Source organism: Gavialis gangeticus, unplaced genomic scaffold, assembly GCF_001723915.1.
Source record: "Gavialis gangeticus isolate Ggan-Ray unplaced genomic scaffold, GavGan_comp1, whole genome shotgun sequence".
In the NCBI taxonomy this organism is placed as follows: domain Eukaryota; kingdom Metazoa; phylum Chordata; order Crocodylia; family Gavialidae; genus Gavialis; species Gavialis gangeticus.
This window is the reverse complement of record NW_017729028.1, coordinates 5948861-5958501: the sequence shown is the minus strand read 5'-3', so window position 1 is coordinate 5958501 and position 9641 is coordinate 5948861.

The following is a 9641-nucleotide window of genomic DNA, read 5'->3' as shown; positions in this document are numbered from 1 at the left end:
CAGTATTTAAAAATCATTTACAAACTATGTTGAAAATAAAGTTTGAGATGTTTAGATCTTGATGTGCTTATTTTTTAAGGCTGAGGTTATTTAAATGATAATCTATGCTGTCCACAAGACTTCAGAGGGCCAAATTAACTGCTGATGTGACTCGACAAAATTAATTGGAGCCAAATAAACTGTTACCTCATTAACATGAGCAGTCAATTTGATGCAGAGTTGCTGTTCTATGTGTTTAGAACCTCTTGTTTCCACAGGAGTGAATGGATTTTTGCCTCAAAATTTAACAATTATTACAGTTTCCTTGCTCTAGTTGGTGACTCCTTTAAATTTAAAAGACAATTGGCTATAAAATTGCTGGTGTTTTTTCCTCATTTAATGTTACTGCATAACTTGTTCCTGGTCCTTGCATGGGCAGAAGAGCCAAGGGAAAGATGCAAGAAACTTCTGCAGGTAGCTGGACTCCTCCTGAAGCCTAAAGATCAGGCCCAACTGAGACCCAGTGCCCTGGGGATTCATGGGCCATTTTTTCAGGTGTTCCAAGTACACAAGGCAACATGAAAGAGATGAGGGAAGCCATGGAAAAGACCCGATTGTAGCCTCTCACTCTGTAAGCGCATCCCCCTAGTCAGGCACATGATTAGAGTCATAGTTCCCCAAGTTTCAACTCAGCCTGAGGATTTCCCTTTGTGTTGGGATGTTCCTGGGGAGTTTGTGCTTCATCATTTCACAGTTGTTAGGGACTGGAAGGGACCTTACAGATCATCAGGTCCAGCCCCCCCTGCACTTGGGCAGGAAAGACTGCTGGGGTCCCGAGACTCATTCCCCAGTGGCAGGCAGTGCCATTTGGTGCTGCCCATTATTCAGCCTCTATTGTGGGAAGAGGAGCAGGTTCCATTCTTCAGCACCATCAGGCAGCATAAAAAGTTGACAACCACAATTGCTTGGATCCTTTAGGAGTCCCCTGGCCATCACTCAGTTGTGCTCCCTGCTGATATTCAGGGTTTTTCATTCGGTGCTTGCTCCTCAGCAAAGTTGGCCTCTGCAGACCTGGGAACTGAATACCTGTTCTTTCCTTGTCGCCACCTTTCATTCCACATGTGGCACCAGTGACGCTAACAGGCTGTCCTGCAGACCTGGAATATACAGCACTGTCATTGCTGCTGCCCAACAGGTAGAAGAGGCGACCCTTGAACTGAGGGACGTTTTGTTTGTTTGTTTTTAATTCCATCATAAAATCGCCATTCCCTTGCACTGCAGCCAGCGGGGAAGGCCCAGCCAGATCAGACGCTCAACTTCAAGAAAAGTTCTGCGGGTTCCTCATTTTGTTTTGTGTAAGGATGAATGTCGTCTGGAATTAAACAGAACACAGTGGCCAGATCCTTCCCTGCAAACACAAAACGAAAGTAACTCCAGCCAAGTCAGTAGAATTGCCTGGGTGTAAAGCCAGCGTGGGTGAGGAGAGAATCCGGCCCGAGGCATTCCCACACTGCAAAGACGGATGAAGCTTTGGATCCCCTTTTAACTGCAAACCTTCACAGCAGCATTCCTTGTGTGACAAGCTTTTCACATTTCCCCATTCAGCTGATTGTGGGTGCTGTTCTATTTTAAACCCAAATGGAAGTATGTTTTTAGGACCATCTGCTACTGGCCCTAACCCAGATGATACAGTTAGAGCCTGCCCACAGCATCCTCTCCTCCTTCAGACAGTTCCAGGAACAAGTAATGAGTCAGTCACACAGCTGAACTCATATTTAGCTAACCCTGATATCCTGCGTATCAGAGAGGAATGTACAACGGCCTCTCCAGGTGCAAAACCTTTTTGTTTCAATTAATTAGCGGACCCTGCTCACAACAGACAGCTGAGCAAACGTCACATCAGCGCGCTGACTATTCTGGAATGATGAAAAAGAAAATTGTTAGCTGCTAATGCACATACTCGCCCTGACTGCTTTCCATTTGGCGGGTCGAATGCAGTTACTCAGCTAAACTGCTGGGTCACAGGCTTCTCCTTTAGTGAGCCAGAGAGACAGGCAGAAATGCCCTTTCATCTACTTGGACATTGTTAATTTTTGTTTTGGGTGCCCAGGTGTCTGTACAAGTTTCCCACAGAAAATGGATGCTTTTGATCAGGGCTCGTGCCCTTTGTCACCATGTCCAGAGGTGTAACTAGATATTTTGGGCCTCTGGGCAGGGAAGGGGGTGCTGAGTGCTACAGAGATCTTATCTCCTCATCCAGATGCAGCTGCCGCCACCACGTGAGCTCCCCAAATACATTGCTGCAGTTGTGTAGGCACTGGCAGCAACATGGCTTCCCCTGGAGTTGTCATTTTGATACCCTGATGCCTGGGGCTGGTGCCCTGCTTGACCACCCCTAATTATGCTACTGAGCATGTTAACATCATTAAACCTGTGAGTGGATGAGGTTTTTTTTTTTTTAACCTAATTCCTGCCTTGTTAAGAACCCCCAATCCTGAATAAAGTTTCAGCCAATAAACTGTCTCAAATAGCAGCAGGGAGAGTTATCTGATGAGGAACCTGGGTTTAAAAGCCATTACTGTATATTTTAAACTCTTGCTCTCTGATCCCTGAGCGATCTAGCAGGGACATTCATTCATTTGGTAGAACTGGCCAAGTTTGCTCAGTTCCCTGGGTTGCATTGCAGTAGCACGTCTCCTAGATATACTTAGTACTCTGTGCTGTTTGCCACCCAGCAGGTTAATGACCTATAATTATCTTCTGCTTATAATCAGGAAAGCTCTATATCCCCATTGTGAATAGGCTGATCTCTAGAATGGGCAAAGCGTTTCAATGTAAAAATGACACAAAGGGCCTGAGGCTCAAATTTCCCGTTCACTTCAGAGCAATCTGGATGACCTAATCTGATGACACAGTTAAAACTCTCACAGTTAGTGAAAGTTTTACCTGCGAAAGAAGCACAAGATCAGACCTAAACGTATTGTTATTTATCCAGTCCTTGAGGGACATGTTTGATGTTCCAAAGAACTTCTACCAGTGCCTTGTCTGAATCAATGATGATTTAAATAAGCATTATGAACCTATTTATTTATTGTTGTTCACATGACACTAAATTTGCTGTAGTGCCCCCGAGACAGGCGGGCTTTATCCTGCTTAACAGAAACATCCGCAGCTGTACCACAGTGAGCTTCAGGCTTCTTGGAGTTACTTCATCGCAGGCTAACAGCTGTGTCCCCTGACCATTATCTGGTGGCCACATACTTCAATAGCAGTGTGAATGTACTGTATGCAGCATACTATACTGTGGCCTGATGGCTTGGCTTCCTCTCCCAGAGTATATCTTCTGCTACTCTTCAGCATCCTACAGTTTATCTGTGGTCAGCTTTCTTACCCATTTCCTGCCAGCTGCTACTGGTCTTTTAGTCAGCTCTGAGAGGCATGCAGGCAATGGTTAGCTTTTAGGTTTTTACTACATGATTTATGGGATACAGACCATGCAAATGCCGTCATGCAGCTTTAGATGTAAGATTTTCTAATATTGAATACATTGTACCTTTATTTATAAACTAACCTAAAGGATAGTCCTTTAGTGATAGCGCCTTCACCTGTATGGCACATTATTCAAAAATGTGCATGAATGCAATTCTCTCTTATTCCTCTAGCATAAGAGCTATGACTTCTTTATGCATTTGAGTCCCTTTAGGAGGGACTGACATTTTAAAAGTGAGTAAGGTCATCAGTATCTCCCCCTTAAGTAGAATTAGATATCGTTGTATAGGATGTGAACTTTTCTGTTTAACTCTCTAGGAAGGTAATTCGTTCCCAGAAATTGTATCAGAGCTTATGGAGACTCTAGGTGGGATAGTCTCAGCTTGCCCATGTTCGTGTTGCAAAAATTACCCCTATCCCAATTAGCACTGTGTGCAATCCTTCTCGACAGGTTCAGTGTGGGGCCAGGGCTGAGTGGAAGCTTTCCTCCAGCTCAAGGTGCAGGTACATTAGCAGAGCAATGTGGGGAAGCTTGCACTGCTGCTGCCCTTGTTTGCACCTGTTCTCGTGGATAAAAATAGGATTTCAGAGTTTAGGGTTGTCAAACCATCGCTTTGCACTGGCACATGAAAAATTAAAATGAAAAACCAAAACCCATATGTGAGGACTGGTAACTGTCACAGAATGCAGCTTTTGCCCCCACACTATAAGAAACCAAGTTACTAGAGTTAAAGGTTCTGAAAATACAGCTTGTGGTCCTGAATTGAGTAGAAGAGATCAGAGTGCTGTGCAGCTAGCTCAGAAGCATTTCATAAAAGGCATAGTTGATTGCAAAGAAATCTTCCCAAATGTGAGACACAAGCAGTGCTGCTTCTTGTGTCTTCAACCACTTAGCCTGACATTGGAAGCTCCAACTAAGGTGGTACTTGCTCCTTTTCATGTCTTTGGTGTTGTCTCTGAAGCCTATTAATGACTGCTTGGCTACTTACTTTCCTGTTTTTCTCTGGACAGTTTAGTAGATATATCTGGGGAAAGTACTCTAAGTGTAGCTGCTGTATGAATACTTCAGTGTACCTGTAGATCCACTCACTTTATGGCTGGAAATGTCCATTTTGATTATGTAATTGAAGAGTGAGGATCTTCTGAGTTTGCTCCAAGCTGCTGCTCTGAGATCTGCTTCTTGTGTGCTTAAGAGAGGCCCTGGGGATACTCCCAGGGTGTCTTCACTACCTCAGTTCTGGGCTTGGAGTGGGTGGAGTGGGATCAGCAAGGCAGGGGTTAGTTTTCAGTAACCACCTTGAGAGCACTCCAGAGACCAAATAGACAATCCCCATCAAAGCAATATTTGTTTGGTTTGACAAGACCTATTTTTCACAAAACCGTGTTGATTGGTGTTCATTATGGGACAGTTTTCTAAATCTTTACTTATTACATCTCATAGGTGCCTTACTCTGATTTTGCTTGGGAATTGGGTCAGGTTACCTGACCTATAATGTCTTAGGACATCCTGTTTACCCTTTTGCAATACTGGCGCATTAGCTTGTTCCAGTCCTCTGGAAATCCCCACTGCTCCAAGACTTGTTAAGAAAATTCATTTGAATGGTTCAGAGTGATTCTCAGCACATTCTTTTAATATTCTTGGGCTGAAGTTATTCAGCACTGCTGAGTTAGAAAACGTTCAGCTTTGATAGTTGATAGTTAACATTCTCCTTAGTTACTTATGGCAGAGAAAGTATTTCCATATCACTGTTAGATATGAATGTATCATCCCCCAGTTTTCCTAATATAAAATAGAAATAGTTGTGGAATACTTCTGCCTGTTCTGTATCACAACTGGCAATTTTATGAGTCTTATCTAGTATTGGACCTATCCCATTGCTCTGACTTCTTTTGTTTTTGATACATTTAAATTATTCCTTCTTATTTGCCCTTAATCCACAGAGTTTTGATACCTTTGGTTTCCCTTACCAGTTTCCAAACTGCTGATGTTTCTTTCTTTTTTTTTTAATGGGTATTTTCATATTGTCAAATTCAGATCCAAACCAAAGGTTCAGCCCTCCAGAGTTTCTGTGGCTTAGAGCCATAGCTTTGTTTTAGACTTGTATGGAGAAAGAGGCAGCTATAAAGTATGGGTTGAGAGTTGAATGCTGACCTCTAGAAAGGGAACCTCTTTCCCCAGAAAATTTGCGAGTAGGGAAGTCTAGAGGTGTTTGTTTTGGGCCCATCTTTAGTTCAGGCATTTTCAACTTTTTCTAATCCAAGACCCCAAAACTTAACCTAGCTAATTACTGTGACCACCCACAATTCTCCAGTCCTTTAGATGACGGCAAAGGTAAAACCTTGTCTGGTTTTGGGTGTTAGTTGTACATCTAGCACTTGATTGCTAAGGGTGTGGCTTCTTTTGTCTTTGTCCCCGCACACTGTTCAACTCCATTAGGTGCTCCTTGAAGAGGTGGTAGAAATCTGCTCTATGGCCTCTTGAAGTGCCATGTCCTCCAGAGCTCAGCCCTCTCTTGGCAGAGGAAAATTTGAAATGAAGAAGAACTGCTTTTGATGCAGGGGGCAGTGCAAAGTCCACATCAGGAGGCAGCATGGTAGGGTGAATGGCTTTCTCTTTTCTTCCTATTTATGGAGACTTGGCCACAGATATCCAGCTTTTGCCACTTTTTTTTCTGTTGTTCCTTAGCTGGAGTAGCATGACCCTCTAGGTGCCTCCTTGACACTCACTTGCAGGTCATGCCCCAATGGTTGAGAAGTGCTGTTTTAGATAGCAGGGTGGGGGGGAAGTTATTTATTTTTGCGTATCACATCTGGGTGCCCATTAATTGACTATTACAATAAACTGGGTAAAGTCATTTAGAGAGTTGTGACAGCAGCTGGAAGAGCACTATAAGCCAGGTTTACTGCTTTCCCCTCTTTCTTAGTAATATACTTTGATTGGCTGTAGTTCATTCCCCTCTGAAGTCTGCTTTTAGTAGATAACATAAAGCGGTTGCCATAGTGGTTGATAACTGAATGTCTGAAGCGTGACATTTTCCTAGATACAGTATACTACATGAACACTTTTCTTTCCTATCAGAACCCATAAACAACCGTTGACTAAGGGCAAATAACTTGCTCAGGTCTTTAAGAGAGGCCAGGAATGAAACACAGGGCTGAGGAGAAGGTGATGCAGTGATATGTACTGGATGCTGATGCTTGTCAAGAGTATCCAAGGCTCTGTGGAGAGGATTCTCTGTGAATCACAGTCTAGTGGTAGCAAACTGACTGGCTAACAATTGGAGGCACTCTTCTTTGCAGTGGAGAAAAGTCCTTTTTGGAAGTATGGAGGCCAGATCCTAAGTTAGGCATTAAATTAATAATTAGGTCTCGTTCACACCAGTGGTGGCTTGTCCTGGCCAGGCCATTCCTTATCACACCCCACACACCCACATGTATATGCACTCTCCAAACTCAGGAATATAGTGGTAAAGAAGCCCTGGAGCTCCCTCTGTGGTTATCATAGGGTAGATGAGCCCTACTGTTGCCTCTACACAAGCATGGAAGCTTTTCTGACATGCTGTAATTACAGTACGTTCGAACGGACTCAATTTAGTCTGTTGCAGTGTGCCTATGACTGTGCTCCACCAGCCTCCCGTGTCTTATATATCAGCATCCCCACGCTTCAAAATGCCAGCAGGGGTGCTAGAACTAAAGCTTGTCAAACAAACTTTAGTTCAAGAGTTCCTGGTGCCATTTTGAAGTGCAGGGATACTGATATGTGAGTCACTGCAGCACTTTAACTAGAGTGGCTCTTAGAGATGCCTCCCCCTCCCCCTGCCCACCCCTGGACCACATGTAAAAGTGCTGTATAGTTTTAAACATGACCCTGTTCACCCTGCTCAAATTCCTGAAAAACTGTCAATGTGAAAGGTTGGTGAGTGCTCCTCCTTTTTGCAGTATTTTCTGACTTAATCATAAGGTGTTGCCAATGAGATGCATTACCAGGTTTTCATGTACTTAAATAGGATGGAACAGCATCTTACTTGGATACTTACACCCAAATTCAACTTTGCTGGTAAGACATCTCTAAGTCTATGTTTTTTCCAAGCTAGCATGACTAAGTGCATATATAAGAATTCTACTTTATCTGTGTGGACAAGTAATACTCTGTTCTTTTAATGGGAAGTTAGCACAAATGAGACACATTTTACTTCACACAGAAGAATCCTAGACCTCTCCCATTCATTCAATGAAGCATCCTACACTCCTCCAGAAACACAGCATCCGTTACCCCAGAGGTACATGGCTCCCTATTTTATCAATGGGGAATCTTAATGTGCTAAATTATTTCTATCTGGTTGCAATTGTATTTAATCCTGATGGTGTAAAACCTAGAGATCTTGACAGGCCTGAAGACCTTAGCTGGGCAAAATCTACCTTGATAACTGTGTCGTGTCTGTCCAAGAGGCAGCTGCATGGACTTCAGTGTAAATTCCATCCAGTACTCCAATAGAACAAGGTTTGATTCAAAGTCTTCTTACTTGTTTCTGCCTTTCAACTATTAGCAACATATTTTTATAGCTCTTTAACTCATTGTTTTTCCTACAGTCAAATCTCACTAATCTGCATTAAAGACTGGGAGACTCATCACATCCCTGCTATGGGTGGACACTGGTGCCCATGCCTTGGCTCATGGGAAATAAGTTAAACCTCCTTGTTAATTGTCAGACACAGTTGAGGCTTAAAGGATAATACAACTTTAAGGGTGTGTCTACATGTGCATCGTTACTGTGCAATAACTTAGGTTACTGCACAGTAACTGAAAATTGCTGCTCAATACGGGCACATGTCTACACGTGCATGCCTGTACTGTGCACTAACTATGGTGACTTATGTCAACTCAGGAGTAAATTTACAACTTGCATGATGCAGGTAGCAAATTTACTCCTGAGTAGCTACTGCACGGTAAGGCACATGTAGATGCCTTACTGTGCAGTAACTCTATTTGTGTGGACTGACTTGGAAGTAATTTTGCTCCCAAGTTGATGCACATATAGTGTTACTACATTGTAATGCCTACATGTGTAGGTGCCAACCTAAGAACTGCTTACTACACAGTAAATTACCAAGCAGTAACTTACTGTACAGTAAATACACATGTAGACATGCTCTAAGAGTCAGATCTTATTCTACCTATTGGGCACCTTAGTGGATTTAGGCATCTAAATGCAATCCTATTCCACCTTGTTAAAGGCCCTGAAAAACCATTAATGCATAGGTGGGACCTCTTCCTTCTCAGTGCCTCTTGTGATTTTGTCTTAAGTTAAATGATGACAGTGTGTGACAAAAGCAGACACAATACTGGTTTTCCAAAGTCAAAGATGATGTCACTTAGGCACCTAAGTCCACCTACAGGGAGGATGGGCTTTCCTTGGCAGAAAAGTGCTGTGTGCTGTAAGTGCAGAACATTATACTAGTAAATATGTTGCACTCTGTAACATATTTTAAAAGTAATGAAGCTTTAGGAATGCCTACCCTTTCTGCAGTAACTAGGCTATTAAATCTTTGCTGAGAACTGGAGTAGAAACTGCTGTGTTATTGAGAGAATTATTGAACATGCACATGAGCCAACTGAAAATTATTTAGTCTCTGCTATCTACCCATGAAAATTTTATTTTTACAGCATGATTGGAGCTAGCTTCTACTTTTTAGATGAGGCAGCATCCAACATATGGTCTCTTTGCATCACTTTCCCAGGTTGTGGGATAGCGATAGGCATAATGAGATAGGCATAATGAGAAACAGACAGAATGATGTAAGAAATATCTAGCCAAGGTGAGTTGATGTGAGGAGTCGTTTAATAAATTGTGCAAATTGCACACAAGCAGGAGCACAACAGAGGATGGCTCAAATAAGTGCTTTCTTTTCTCATCAAAAAAGCAGATTTTAATCATATGTATGAGAATGGTGTAAATCTGCACATTGCAGAGGAAACTGTACACAATTTACCCAGATTGAGGTCTCAGTTAAAGCTAAACTTCAGCCTATCTTTTATGAAAGATCCAGGAAAAGTGGATTCAGTTCTGGAAGCCCTTCATGTGCAGAAATTACACTGATGTCAGTATTGTACCTGGATTGCTCTCAAGATTGGGCACTCCAGTTCTCACTAGGATGTTGAGTGGACCCAGGCC